Here is a 15612-nt window from a genome sequence, read left to right as displayed (position 1 = left end):
AATTACTTGGTAGTTTGATTAGTACCACATTGAATGAGTAAATTAATTTCAGTCATATTCTCATTTTTATTACATTGGCTCAGCCTACCCATGAACAGTTGATATTTCTAGAATTCTTTAGATCTGTCTTTATTTGCATGAAGAGTGCTTTGTAATTGTATTTATGTACTTCTTGTGTGAGTCTTGGCAGGTAAGCTCCCAAGTCTTTTGTCTTATCTGCAGTTGTTTTAAGTGGAACTTCTTTTTCTATCTCTTCCTAGTGGACTTTGTTGGTAATATATAGAAATGCTGATGATTTATTTTATATCCTGCAACTTTGCTGAAGTTGTTAATTGTCTCAACTAATTTTTTAGCTCTTTCTCTAGCATTCTCTAAGTAAACCATCATATAATCATCTGCAAAAAGTGGTAATTTTGTTTCTTCATTGCCCATTCTAATTTCATTTTTTTCTTGTCTTATTACTATAGCTAGCATTTCAAATACATTATTGAATAATAATGGTGATAATGAATATCCTTGCTTCACCCCTGATCTTATGGGGGAGGCATCTAGTTTATTTCCATTATAGATAATGCTTGCTCTTAAGAAAGACTAAATTTATTTTTATGATTTCTAGTGTTTTTCATAGGAATGGCTGTTATACTTTGTTCAAAAGCGTTTTTCATGACATAATCATGTTGTCTTTGTGTTGTGTTGCTTTTGTTATTGATATGGTCAATTATGCTTATAGTTTTCCTAATCTTGAGCCAGCCTCGCATTCCTGGTATAAATCCCATCTGGTCATAGTATATGATCTTTGTAGTATATTGCTGTGAGCCCCTTTCTAGTATTTTGTTTTCATTTTTTAATTGATATTCATCAGGGAAATTAGTCTGTAGTGTTCGTTCTCTGTTTTTCTTTTTCTCCCTCATTTAGATTTTAAAACCATATTTGTGTCATAAAAAGAATTTGGTAATACTCCTTTACCTGTTTTTTTTTTCAAACAGTTCATATAGTGTTGGAATTAGTTGTTCTTTAAATGTTTATAAATCCATCTGGGCCTGTGCTTTTTAGGGAACTCATATATTACTTGTTTGATTTTTTTTCTAAGATAGGGAACAGATTTGGAAAATTCTGTGAGCTCTTTCAAAGACACAATCTCATATTATCCTCACCTGTCCTCTCCCAATGCTTCCTCAACCCTCAGTTCTTTAATAAAAGTTATTGAGATATCAAGCCTTCTGGTGACCCTAATATCAAGGCATGTAACCTGTTTAAGAAAAAAAAACATAAAAGGCACTTTAAAAATTCATTCCCATCCCCCATTCAAGCCTAGGATATTGGGAAATTCCTGGGGATACCTGGAAGCATTTCCAGTCAGGGTTGGCAATAAGAACTACGTACAGGTGCTGATATGGGCTATCATACAGATTGCTGAGAACCTTCCCCCTCTGAGACCTCAGGAAGACAGAGGTCTGGGCTGAAAACTGGGAGCTTCAAGGACCCTAGCTCTGCCCCCAATTTCTATATGTCCTCATGATCAAGTAATTTTTAAAAAGTTGGGGTGTAGGGATGGGAAGCCTCTTGTACAGTCTCACCAGCACACACACACACACACACACACACACACACACACACACACACACACACAGAGTCCCTGGAAGAGGGGATTAGGACTAGATTAATCAACAAAATAAATTCTCTGGGTGGAGTTAGGGGGGAAGCCATAATTTGATTACAAGGTTTCTGAATTGTGCTTTCCAAAGCCAGAGTCAAACACACTACCAGGTCACTCAGGCTCTGCTCTTTCCCTTTGCACCTTTTTCTAGGTCTCTCTTGAAATCACACCAAGTCAAGCATCACCTGCAGGTCCTCAAGAAATGGCCAGGGGGAAGCAGGTAACAAGACTGACAGGAAACAGAACTGTAGCTTTCCTGCCTCTTCCTTGCTTGGGTTTCATATATCTCCTAGGAGGATAACTCTTCAAGCCTGTCCTCAGTTTGGCCCAGTAGACAACCTGGCTATTGAAAATGCCAGATCCATCTGAGACCAAAAGTTCACATAATTGTGGCTCACCTGCAGTGTTTTATCCCTGGGCTACACTTCTGAGAGAGCAAAGAAGTTCATCCTATTAGAGCTGGAATGGACCTTGGAGATAATATAGTCCAAATGCTCTCATTTTACAATTAGGAAATATATCCGGAAAAGAAAATATTTGTGATCCTAACTCCATCATTCAGGATTTTCTTTCTCTCCTAACTTCATGTCACCTGCCAATTTGATAAGCATGTCATCCACGCCTTTTTGCAAGAGATTGACAACAATGTTAAACAGGATAGGCTCTAGGTCTCTAACCCTGAGGCATTCCCAGAAAGACCACTTCTCATGTTGATATTGGGCCATTAATGTTCACTTTTTGTGTCTATTTATTCAACCAGTTTCAAATTCACCTGGTTATACTATCATCTTGACCACATCTCTCCATCTTATCCACAAGGAAAATAATCATGACAGACTCGGGGGAATCGTCTGCTAAAATTTAGAGGCAACTATGTGGTGCAGTGGATAGAGCATTGGACCTAGGATCAGGATGACCTGAGTTCAAATCCAACCTTAGATACTTTCTTGCTATATTACTCTGAGCAAATCACCTAACCTCTATCTCCATCAGTTTCCTCATTTGTCAAATGGAGACAATAATAACATCTATCTCCCAGGCTTGCTAGGAAGATATAATGAGATCATTAAAGAAGGAAATAGCAAGCCACTCCAGTATCCTTGCCAAGAAAACCCAATGAACAGTATGGTGTGCTATGGTCCATAGAGTCACAAAGAGTCAGATATGACTAAATGATTGAATGACAACAAATGAGATCATATTTGTGTGATTTGCAAACCTTAAAGGGCTATAGTCAATAAACATTTATTAAGTGCCTACTATGTGCCAGGCATTGTGCTAAGTGCCTGGGATACAAAGAAAGGCAAAAGACAGTAAAGACAATCCCCTCTCAAGAGGTTCTCAAAAAGCTCACAGTCTGATGGGGGAGACAACATGAAAGCAAATATGTACAAACAAGCTATATTTGGGATAAACTGGAGATAATCAATAGAAAGAAGGCACTAGCATAAAGGACATCAGGAACGACTTCTTATAGAAGGTGGTAGAAAGCAAGGGAAGCCAGGAAGAAAAGATAAGGAGGGAGAGCATTCTAGGCATGGGGGACAGAAAATGAAAATGCCATGAGTCAGGTGACAGAGGGTCTTGTGTGAGGAACAACAAGGATTCCAGTGTCTCTGAATTACAGAGTACATGGAGATAAGTAAGGTCTAAGGCTACTGAAAAGGAATGCGGGGTGGGGGGAGTGGAAGGAAGCAAATAATGAATGGTCTTGAATACCAAACAGAAGGCTTTAAATCTGATCCTGGAGGTTAGAGGGAGCCACTGGAGTTTATTAAGTAGGAGGGTGATGTGGTCAGATCCACACTTTAGGGTGATCACTTTGTAGAAACTTGAGGCAGAGAGACAGGGAGCTATTGTAACAATCCAGGCATGAAGTGATAAGCTCCTGAACCATGCTGGTAGTAGTGTCAGAGGAGAAAAGGGAACATATAGAGAGGTATTATGAAGGGAAATTCAACAGGCTTTGGCAACAGATTGGATATGGGGGTAGGTGAGGAGAGTAGGGAGTCAAGTATGATACTGAAGCTGCAAGTCTAGGTGACTGAGAGGATGGTGGTGCCATCAACAGCAACAGCATAGCTAGGAAGAGGGGAGGATTGGGCTGGGGTGGGGGGAGAAGATAATGAGGCCCGTTTTAGATAAGTTGAGTTTAAGATGTCTAAAAGGCATCCAGTTCTTTTTTTCATTTTTGTTTTTTTTTGGGCAATTGGGGTTAAGTGACTTGCCCAGGGTCACACAGCTAGTAAGTTTCAAGTGTTTGGTCTGAGGTTGGATTTGAATTCAGATCCTCCTGACTTCAGTGCCAGTGTTCTATCCACTGCACCACCTAGCTGCCCCAAAGGCATCAAGTTCTAAATGTCCACTAGGCCGTTTGAAATATGAGTCAGGAGGTCATCAGAGAAATTAGGGTTGGATAAACAGATCTGAGAATTATCTTCATGGGGATGGTAATTTTGTCTGTCAGAGTTGATAAGATCCCCAAGTGAAATACTACAGAAGGAGAAGAGAAGATATACCAGGATAAGAGAGAAGGGTCAGGGTGTCCTTTGGGGGGGGTGGCTGACCTGGACGAAGATCCAGTAAAGTAGACTAAGGGGTGGTCAGATAGAAGGAAAACCAGGATAGAGAGTAGTGCCAGGAAACCCTAGACACAGGAGAGTTTCAAGGAGATGAGGGTTATTGACAATTGTTAAAGGCTGCAGGGCAGTCAAGAAGGATAAGAATTGAGAAAAGGTCGTTAGATTTGGCAATTAAGAAATCATTGAGAGGTAGTTAAATTCTAGCTATTAATAATAATAATAAAAATATGTTATTCCTACAATGTTCCTCAGTTCTCCCCATCTAGTTCTCTTCTCCAAAAAAGAAATGGTTAGCCCAGCAATGTTCTCAGTTCTCAATGAACTCATACTGGATTTCTGTGATCACTGATTTTCTATGGGATTACATTTTCAATTTAATCTGTTCTAGAATTTTGCCAGGAGCTGAGGTCAAATTCATTGATGTATGGTTGGTAAGGGGCAGCCAAGTGGTGCAGTAGATAGAGTTTCATATCTGCAGTCAGGCCCTGAGTACAAATCTGACTTCAGACACTTACCAGCTATGTGACCCTGGGCAAGTCACTTAATCCTGTTTGCTTGCTTCCTTATCTATAACAATGAGCTGGAGAAAGAAATGGCAAATCACTTCAGTATCTTTGCCAAGAAAATCCCAGATGCGGTCATGAAGAGTTGGTCACCACTGAAAGGACTAACCAACAACACAGTTTGCAAACAATATTATCTTCTCATTTTAAAAAATGAGAACCTTTGTCCTTTTCCAGTCTTCTTCCATTATCTATGATCTTTCAAATATCAGTAAGAGTGGATCAAGAATCTCAGCTTCTAATTCTTTCAGTACTGTAGAATACCACTTCTCTAAGCCTAGTGATTTGAACTCATTGAAGACAGTGTAGATGCTTTCTTATTATTTCATTTATTGGAGCATCTATTTGTCTGCTAAACATTTTAAATCTCAGTCCAAACTTCATTTCCCTTGGAAAAAGAAAACAGAAATAAGACAAGAGTTACATGGTTCACCCTTCTCACCATCTTCCATTTTCAACATCTTACCCAATCCTGACACGATTCTTACAGGACTCTATTCTATGGTATTCCTATTCAGTTATATGTTTTTGCTAAATGTGTTTTAAAAACCTGATTTGTAAAAGAGTTCCTTATACAGTCACATTTTTCTTTTAGATAGCTTACCTTTTCTTCCATACTGAAATTCATTCTGCTTCTTTCTCCAAGATTTCATTCTTTAGAGCTTCCCATGGTTCTCAGAGGAACTTCCCACGAAACATGTTAGATGACTAGATTTGACTTATGCTATTTCTGTACCTGAAATTGGTGGAAAGAACTCCTAATGTTGAAGTTCCCTCCCCTGATGCATATCAGCAACTTATATGTAACTTAGAGTCTTAGAGAATTTTCTGGGCCAATGCTAGATTAAGTGACTTTGTCATGGTCACACAACTAATATGTATTAGAATAGGATATGAACCCAGGTCTTCCTGACTAGTCTTCTAACCATTAAGCCACATTGGCTAATAACTAATTACTTACAGGAAAAATTAGCTTAATTGCAAAAATAACTAGATACTGAAACAATTCTTGTAGGTAACTTCAACATGCCTCTTTCAGACTCTGACAAGTTGTACTCATAGAGAAACAAGAAGGAGCAGACTGTGATAGCACTTTAGTGATTTACTGATTTACTAATGAGAATCTTAAGGAAGACAGTTTTTAGAATTACATGGCATCTTTATGAAATTTCATGGCTAGGGTCTAACTAACTTACAAATAAATGCAGAAATATATTATGTTTATTATTTATTATACATAAATTTTATATTAAATATTTACATATTAAATAAATCCTTTTTATACTGTAACATAATTAAGACTGTAATTTAAAAAGCAAATGTGAACAAAAGAAAACCTTACATATCAAAATTTGTGGGTAGTACATAGAGGAGACGTATATCCCTGAACGTTTATATGAACAACAAGGAAAAAAGGAGTAATAAAGTAAGCATGCAATATAAAAACTAGAAAATCAACAAGCACTTATTGAGCACCTACTATGTGCTAGGCACTGTGCAAAGTGTTGGAGATACCAATAGCAAAAAGAAATAGTCCTTGCACAAGATTAAGTATATGCACAACACATACAAAATAAAGAAAAAGTAAATTGGAGGGGTAGAGTACTAGTCTGTGAAAAGATCATAAAAGGTGTCTTGTAGAAGGTGGCAAATCAGAGGAATTTTGAAGGAAACAAGGCATTCTAAGAAGTGGAGATGAGGAGGAAGTGCATTCCAAACATGGGGAACAATGAGTACAAAGGTACAAGAGATGTGAAATAATACATAAGAAGTTTGGAAAGTAGGGTGGAATGAGTGAGAAATCAAAAGGTACTAAGCAACGTTAAACTTTTTCTATCTCTGTGTGGAAAGATGATATGTATAACTCCTCAGAATTGAACATCACCAGCGCTTTTAGAGGGAATCTACTTAGACAGAAGGCATGAGTACAAGTCTATTATGTTGGGATGATGTCAAAAGAACAGACAGGTGAAAAAGAAGGATACACTAGGAGAAGGGGGGAGGGAAGGAGAAAATGGGGCACACAAGGAAGAGATTATACAATGGAGGTGGGGAGCAGGTAACACTTGAACCTCACTCTCATCCAAACTCATTCAAGGAGGGAAGAATACACATACAGATACAGTTAGGTATAGAAATTCATCTTACTCAACAGGGAAGTAGTAGGGAAAGGGAATAAGAGAAAGAGGGAGGAGAAAAATAGGAGGAAGGGTAGATTAAGGAAGGCAGTGGTCAGAAGCAAAAGAGACTATTGAGGAGGAGACAGAATAAAAAAGAGAAGGATAAGTATAAGAGAATAGAATGGAGAAAAATACACAGTTAGCAATCATAACTATGAATTGGAATGGCATGAACTCATCCACAAAGCAGAAGTAGAAAGCAGAATTAATTAGAAACCAGAATCTAACAGTATCCACAAGAAATGCACTTGAAGCAGAAAGATACACATAGAATTAAATATGTGGCTAGAGCAAAATCTATTATGCTTCAGCAGAAATAAAAAAGGCAGGAATAGTGATCATGATCTCAGACAAATCAAAAGCAAAAAGGGATCTAATTAAAAGAGATAATCAAGGTAACTCTATTTTGTCAAAAAGGTACTATAAGCAATGAAATAATATCACTACTGAACACAAATGCATTAAAATGGCACAGTATTCAAATTCTTGAAAAGAAAATGAAATGACTCGCAGGAGAAAATAGAGAGCAAAACCATACTACTGGGGGACCTCAGTTTACTTCCTCTCAGACCTAAATAAATCTAACCAAAAAGTAAACAAGAAAAAAACTTAAGGAGATGAATAGAATTTTAGTAAAGTGAGATAAAATAGACATCTGGAGAAAAGTGAATGAGAACAGAAAGGAATTTATCTATTTTTCAGCTGCATGTGCCTGGCATTCTCACAAAAATCGAGCATATATTAGGGCATAAAACCTCATAAACAAAAGCAGAAATGCAGGAATATTAAATGTATGTTTTTCTGACCCCATTGCAATGAAAACTCTATTCAATAAAAAGCTGTGGACATATAGATTAAAAATGAAGTGAAAACTAAATAACCTAAAGAAAGAGTGGATCAAGAACAAAGAATAGAAGCAATCAGTAATTTCATTAAAGATAACAAAGACGATGAGACAACATACCGAAATTTATGGGGTGCAGCTAAAGCAATATTTAAGGGAAAATTATATTTCTAAATCTTTACACCAATAAAAGAGAAGAAAAAGTAGGTCAGCAAATTGGGCATGCAACTAAAAAACCCGGAGAAACAACAAATTAAAACCTCCAATTAAACACTTAAATAGAAATCCTGAAAGTCAAAGTTGAGATGAATAAAATTAAAAGTTTAAAAAATTGAACTAAGAAGTAAAACTATGTGCTGGTTGCTTGGAATAACAACAACAATAATGACAATAAAATAGATAAAGCATTGGACAATTTGATTTTGAAAAAGAAAGGAAAAAACCAAATTACCAGTATCAAAAATGAAAAGGGTGAATTCACAACCAATTAAGATGAAATTAAAGCAATTATTAGGAGCTATTTTGCTCAATTATATGCCAATAAATGAAACTGACAATCTAAATTAAATGGATGAATATTTACAAAACTATAAATTGCCCAGATTAGCAGAACAGAAAATAGAATGCTTAAATAACTTGGTCTTAGAAAAAGAAATTGAACAAGCTATAAATGAGATCCCTGAGGGGGAAAAAAGCCCATGATCAAGACCAAGCAAATTTTACCAAACATTTAAAGAACCATTAATTCCAATACTACATAAAATGAAAAACTGGGCAAAGAATGAGGCCAACAAACTTCCTTCTATGATATCAATATGATTTTGATATCTAAAGCAGAGAGAGCAAAAACAGAGAAAAAAAACTATAGACCACCTTTCTTAATGAATATTGATGCAAAAAGAAAAATACTAGCAAGAAGATGACAGCAATATATCAAAAAGATCATACAATATGACCAGGTTGGATTTATGCAAGGAATGCAGGACTGGTTCAATATTAGAAAAATTACTAGCATAACTGATCATATCAATAACCAGAGCAATAAAAATCATGATTAAATAACAGAGGCAGAAAAAACTTTTGACAAAATACAATATCCATTTCTATTTAAAAATGCCAGAAAGCATAGGAATAAACAGAACTTTTCTTAAAATAAGTAGTATCTATCTAAAACCAAGAGCAAGCATTGTATCTACTGAGGATGATCTAGAAGTTTTTCTTATATGATAAATATGCATATTGATTCTCCCTCAAATACCCTAACCATTCAGTTCCTGAACCTTCTTGCCTCCCATGAGCAACTCCTCCACTCAACCTCAGCCACACACATAGAGGATCATACCTTTGCTCTTGCCATCACCCACAAATATACCACCTCTATGTTCAAGAATTCTGAAATTCAGAAATGGAACCAAGATGATGGAGTAGAAGAGGCACTTCAGCTGAGATCTCCCAACATTTCCCTCCAAGGAACTTTGAAATAACTGCTCAAATCAAATCCTGGAGCAACAGAACCAGTAAAAGGTTGGGGTGAGACATTTTCCAGGCAAAAACAACTTAGAAAGTCAGTAGGGGATGTCTGTGACAGTGGGATAGGAGTTGGTGTGGACCACACTCGGTGGCAACATCAGGTGTGGGCTTTGGAGGTGGCAGTGACAGTAGCAACAGTACTTCAGGAGCTCTTATCTCAGAAATGGTAAGAGGATTAGGCAACTTGTCAGAAAGAGATTTCAGGAACCCATGGTTTAATACTGTGCACCAGCCAGGGTGCTGTTTGGCAATTCCATTGCCCACATCCACTTCCAAGTCACAGTTCCAGGGTAGAGAGGAGTGCTTTTGGTCAAAAAGAAATAGAGGCCCTGAGGAACAATAGCATTTTGCAGACCAGGAGAGCAATGACCACACCTCTCTCTAGGTCACAACATCCTAGAAGCCTCAAAAACTTCCAAACCCATAGAACTAGCTCTGAAAAGAGGAATGCAAAAAAAAAAGTCTGAAGCTTGGGACAGTACGTCACCACATCTCATCTCCCACACCCCCAGATGAGCACAGCCCAACTCTAACATAGAGTTCAAAGTCAAGAAACAGGCAGAAATAATGAGTAAACCACAACAAAAGAACCTAATGCTAAAAAGCTACTATGTGACAGGGAAGATGAAGATACAAACTCAGAAGAAGACAACAATGTCAAAAGAGCTACAAGTAAAGTCTTAAAGGAAAAAATGTAAGTTGGACACAAACCCAACAAAAATTTCTATGAGCGCTTTAAAAATTTATTTTAAAAATCAAATAATAGTGGGACAGAGCCAAGATGGCAGAGTAAAAGCAGTGACTTGCTTGAGGTCTCCCGCAAACCTCTCCAAATACCTGTAGAAAAAGGCCCTAGACAAATTCTAGAGTATCAGAACCCACAAAAAGACAGAGTGAAACAAATTTCCAGCCCAAGACAACCTGGATGGTTGATCAGAAAGGTATATTGTGCCCAGCTGGGAGAAGAACACAGTTTGGCTTGGGCGCACAGGCAAAACAGGCCTCAGCAAACATGGAGCAGGTCTCAAAGGACTGAATCACAGGCAGCTACGGTGGTTTCCAGACTTCTCAACCCACAAACACCAAAGACAACTTAGAAGGTCAGTAGGAAAAGTCTGTGACTACCATGAGAGAGAAGCACAGTCCCAGCCCCAGTCCTCGTGGCCCCAGGGTGGCAGCTGCTTCCAGAGCTTCTGGTCATAAGAACGAGGGGGGAATCAAGTGGCTGATCAGAGGGGGATTGCAGGGATCTTTTGATGGTGCTGAGGCAGGGTTCTCTTGCTTTGCCTGTGCTTGGATCTGGGTCACAGTTCTGGGAAGCAGTCCTGAGGCGAGAAGGAGTGCTGGCGTGGTGCCTCATAGTGTCTGTACAGAGTGAATCCTCCTCCCAGTTCCAAGGCAGAAAAGAGTGCTTGTGGTCACTCAGAGACCAGAGCAAAGGCCAGGAAAGGAGTAAACACCTTGCCCTTGATCATACCATCTAGGGAGAACTGAAAATGTGTAGGTCTTTAGAAAACAACTGCACAAAACCCCTGAAGCTTGGGACAGTATATTCTCCACACTGGCAGCAGACCCCTACCTTAACAAAGAGTTTATAACTCAAGCAATTGGCTGGGATCATGAGCAAACAAAGGGCCAAAAAAAAGTCAGACCATACATACAACCAGAAGGAGACAACAAAGCCAAAGCTCCTACATCCAAAGCCTCCAAGACAAACATGAATCAGTCACAGGTCATGGAAGAGCTCAAAAAGCATTTTGACAAGCAAGAGAAGTAGAGGAAAAACTGGGGAGAGATATGAGAGTGATGCAAGAAAATCATCAAAAACTAGTCAACAGCTTGCTAAAGGAGACCAAAAAAAAAAAAGCTGAAGAAAATAACACCTTAAAAAATAGCCTAACCCAAATGGCAAAAGAGGTCCAAAAAGCCAATGAGGAGAAGAATGCCCTAAAAAGAAAATGTGGCCAAATGGAAAAGGAAGTCCAAAAGATTACTGAAGAAAATACTTCCTTAAAAATTAGAATGGAGCAATTGGAATCTAGTGACTTTACGAGAAATCAAGACACTGTAAAACAAAACCAAAAGAATGAAAAAATAGAAAACAATGTGAAATATCTCATTGGAAAAACAACTGACCTGGAAAATAGATCCAGGAGAGATAATTTAAAAATTATTGGACTATCTGAAAGCCATGATCAAAAAAAGAGCCTAGACATCATCTTTCAAGAAATTATCAAGGAAAACTGCCCTGATATTTTAGAAACAGAGGGCAAAATAGAAATTGAAAGAATCCACCAATCACCTCCTGAAAGAGATCCCCAAAGGAAAACTCCTAGGAATATTGTAGCCAAATTCCAGAGTTCCCAGGTCAAGGAGAAAATACTACAAGCAGCCAGAAAGAAACAATTCAAATTTTATGGAAATACATCAGTGTAACACAGGATTTAGCAACTTCTACATTAAGGAATCTCAGGGTTTGAAATATGATATTTTGGAGGGCAAAGGAGATAGAATTACAGCCAAGAATAACCTACCTAGCAAAACTGAGCATAGTCTTTCAGGGGGAAAATGGATTTTCAGTGAAATAGAGGACCTTCAAGCATTTTTGATGAAAAGACCAGAGCTGAACAGAAAATTTGACTTTCAAATACAAGACTCAAGGGAGAAACATGAAGAGGTAAACAGGAAAGAGAAATCATAAGGGACTTATTAAGGTTGAGCTGTTTACATTCTTGCATGGAAAGATGATATTTGTAACTCATGAGACCTTTGTCAGTATTAAGGTAGTTGGAGGGAAAAACTATTTGTATGTAGATAGATAGATAGATAGATAGATAGATAGATGGCACAGGGTGAGTTAAAGATGAAGGGGTGATATCTGGAAAATAAAATTAAGGGGTGAGAGAGGATTATACTGGGAGGAGAAAGGGAGAGGTAGAATGGGGTAAATTATCTCACATAAAACAGACAAGAAAAGGCTTTTACAGTGGAGGGGAAATGGGGAGAAGGTAAGAGGGAATGAGTGAATCTTATTCTCATCAGATTCGGCTTAAGGACGGAATAACATACACACTCAATTGGGTATGGAAATCTATCTTACCCTACAGGAAAATGGGGGGTGGGGGAAGTAGACAAGAGTGCAGGAGGATGATAGAGAGGAGGGCAGATTGGGAAAGGGGATAATCAGAAGCAAATTCTTCTGAGGAGGGACAGGGTCAAAAGAGAGAATAGAATAAATAGGGAGTGGGATAGGATGAAGGGAAATATAGTAAGTTTTCCACAGAATGACTACTATGGAAGTGTTTTGCATGACTACACAGGTATAACCTGTATTGAATTTCTTGCCTTCTCAATAAGGGTAATTGGGGAGGGAGAAAGGGAGAAAATTTGGAATGCAAAGTTTTTAAAACAAATGTTAAAAAAAATTGTTTTCTCATGCAACTTGGAAATAAAGTATACAGGCAATGGAGTATAGGAATCCATCCTGCCCTGCAGGAAAATTGAAAGGAAAGGGGATAAGAGAAGGGGGCGGGGCAGAGATAAAAGTGAGGGCAGATTAGGGGAAAGGGTATTCAAGAATGCATGCAATTTTGGGGTGGGGGAGGGATGAGATGGCGAGAAAATTTGGAACTCAAAATATTGTGGAAGTGAATGTTGAAAACTAAAAGTAAATAAATAAATATTTTTAAAAATCAAATAATAGTGTTAGAAAAAAAATTGGGAAAAAACACAAGCAATGCAAGAAAACTATGGAAAGACCATTAACAGCTTGGTTAAAATAAAAAGAGGCACAAAACATACTGAAGAAAGCTCAAGGAAGAAAATAATTCCTTAAAAATTAGAATTGGACAAGTGGAAGCTAATGACTCTGTGAGATATCAAAAAAAAAGTTAAAAGAATGAAAAAAAAAAAGAAAAATCTCATTGGAAAAACAATCAACAATCAAGAGATGGAGAAAATAGAATTTCAGAATTATTGGACTACCCAAAAGTCATGACTAAAAAAAAGAGCATAGACCTCATATTTCAAAAGTATAAAGAAAAACTGCCCCAATATCTTTGAACCTGAGGATAGAATAGAAATTGAAAGATTCCACCAATCATTTCCTGAAAGAAATTCCAAAATGAAAACTCTCAGGAATATTGTAGCCAAATTTCAAAGTTTCTGGGTAAAAGAGGAAATCTGGCAAGCAGCTGGAAAGAAACCATTCAAATGCCATAGAGGCACAGTCAAGATCACACAAAATTTAACAGCTACCACATTAAAGGAGTGGAGGGCTTGGGATATGATGTTCCAGTAGGCAAAGGAAGTAAGATTACAACCAAAAATAACCTACCCAGCAAAACTGAGTAAAACTCTTCAGGGGAAAATGGACATTTAATGAAATTGAGAACTTGTAAGCATTTCTGATGAAAACAAAAACAGATGAATAAAAAATTTTGACTTTTAAATGCAAAATTCGAGAGAAGCAGAAAAAGATAAACATGAAAGAGAAATCATAAGGGATTCAATAAAATTAAGCTGTTTGCATTCCTATATGGGAAAATGGTACATTTAATGCCTAAGAACTTTATCAATATTAGGGCAGCTAGAAGAAGTCTATATAGACAGGGGGCATGAGTGTAAGTCAATTATGTTGGGATGATCTCAAAAAAATGAATGGGTGAAAAAGATGGATGAACTGAAAGAAGAGGAAACAGAGAAGAAGAATGGAGGAAATATCTCACACAAAAGAGGCACACCAAGAAGAAGTTTCACAGTGGAAAGAGAAATAGTTATGAGGAGAGAAAAAGGCAATGCTTGGGTGATGCTAATTCTTTTCTAAACTGGTTCAAAGAGGAAATAATATATGCATATATGTGTGTGTGTGTATGCATACACACACTCAGTTGGGTATAGAAATCTATGTTACCCAATGGAGAAGTAGGAATGGAAGAAGATAAAAGAAAGGGGGGATGATGAGAAGGAGGGACAATTAAGGGAGGCAGTGGTCAAAAGCAAAATAGACTTTTGAGAAGGAATGAGAATAGGCAACAAGGAAACAAAAACTAGAACCAGTTAAAAAAACTAATTGAAAAAATTAATAATTTCAACAAAGTTGCAGAATATAAAACAAACCCACATAAAGCATCAATATTTCTGTGTGATATCAACGAAGTCCAACAGGAAGAGATGGAGAAATTCCATTTAAAATAATTAGAGACAATATAAAATATTTGGGAGTCTATCTGTCAAGACACACACACGAACTATACAAACACAATTAGAAAACACTTTTCACACAAATAAATTTACAAAACTAAGAGCTATTCCCTGATTGATAAATGATCAAAGGATATGAACCAACAGCCTTCAGAAGAAATCAAAGCTATCTATAGTCATATAAAATGCTCTAAATCACTAAAAATTGGAGAAATGAAATGAAAATTGGTGTTCATCTTTCATTTTCAAAGAGGACAATGGCATGGGTGATGTCTTGATTCACCTGTGAATTGCACTTAAGGCAGAATTGCACAAAATTGTCATCCTCACTCAGTCGCTTCCTGACTCATCAAAGTCCAGTAGCAAGACAAAAGTCGAAACAACTGGCAATGGCTTGAGATACAGTGGATGACCTTGCCATCTTGAATGTCTGACTAAGCTCTAAGCTCTCTGCATCAGCTGCTTAAGCCACCTTCATGGCCCTTGGAGCAAATTGTTCTCATCTGCCCATTTTGCCAGAGGAGGTCTTCACACGTTTGGAGTAGACATCCGCAAACTCGCTGATGGGTTTGAGGTTACTGTCAATCTGATTTAGCCTGTCTACTGAGACAGTTTTTACCAGAGTATGGGCACTGTACATGCTACATCTTTTTAGAACCACAGGTGAGAGTTGTGTGAAGGTGGACACCAAAGGTGGATGAGTAGCCCTGAGGGCTCAGCAAGCCCTCACACCAAAGGTGCTAGTATTTCCTGAACACCCCATATGCTGCAGAGAAAATCAAATTAAAACAACACTGAGGTACCACCTTACAACTATCAGATTAGCTAATGTGACATAAAAAGAAATGATAAGATGCTAGAGGGGATGTGGAAAAGTTGGAACACCAGTGCATTCTTGGTGGAGTTGTAAACTAGTTCAGCCATTCTGGAGAACAATTTGGAATTATGTCCAACGGGCAATAAAACTGTGTGTACCCTTTGACCCAACCATGTTACTACAAGGTCTGTGTCCGAAAGAGACCAAAGGGAAAGAAAAAGGACTTATATGTACAAA

This window comes from Phascolarctos cinereus, unplaced genomic scaffold, assembly GCF_003287225.1.
Source record: "Phascolarctos cinereus isolate Bilbo 61053 unplaced genomic scaffold, phaCin_HiC Scaffold_8;HRSCAF=390, whole genome shotgun sequence".
Taxonomy (NCBI): domain Eukaryota; kingdom Metazoa; phylum Chordata; class Mammalia; order Diprotodontia; family Phascolarctidae; genus Phascolarctos; species Phascolarctos cinereus.
This window is presented reverse-complemented; position numbering follows the sequence as displayed.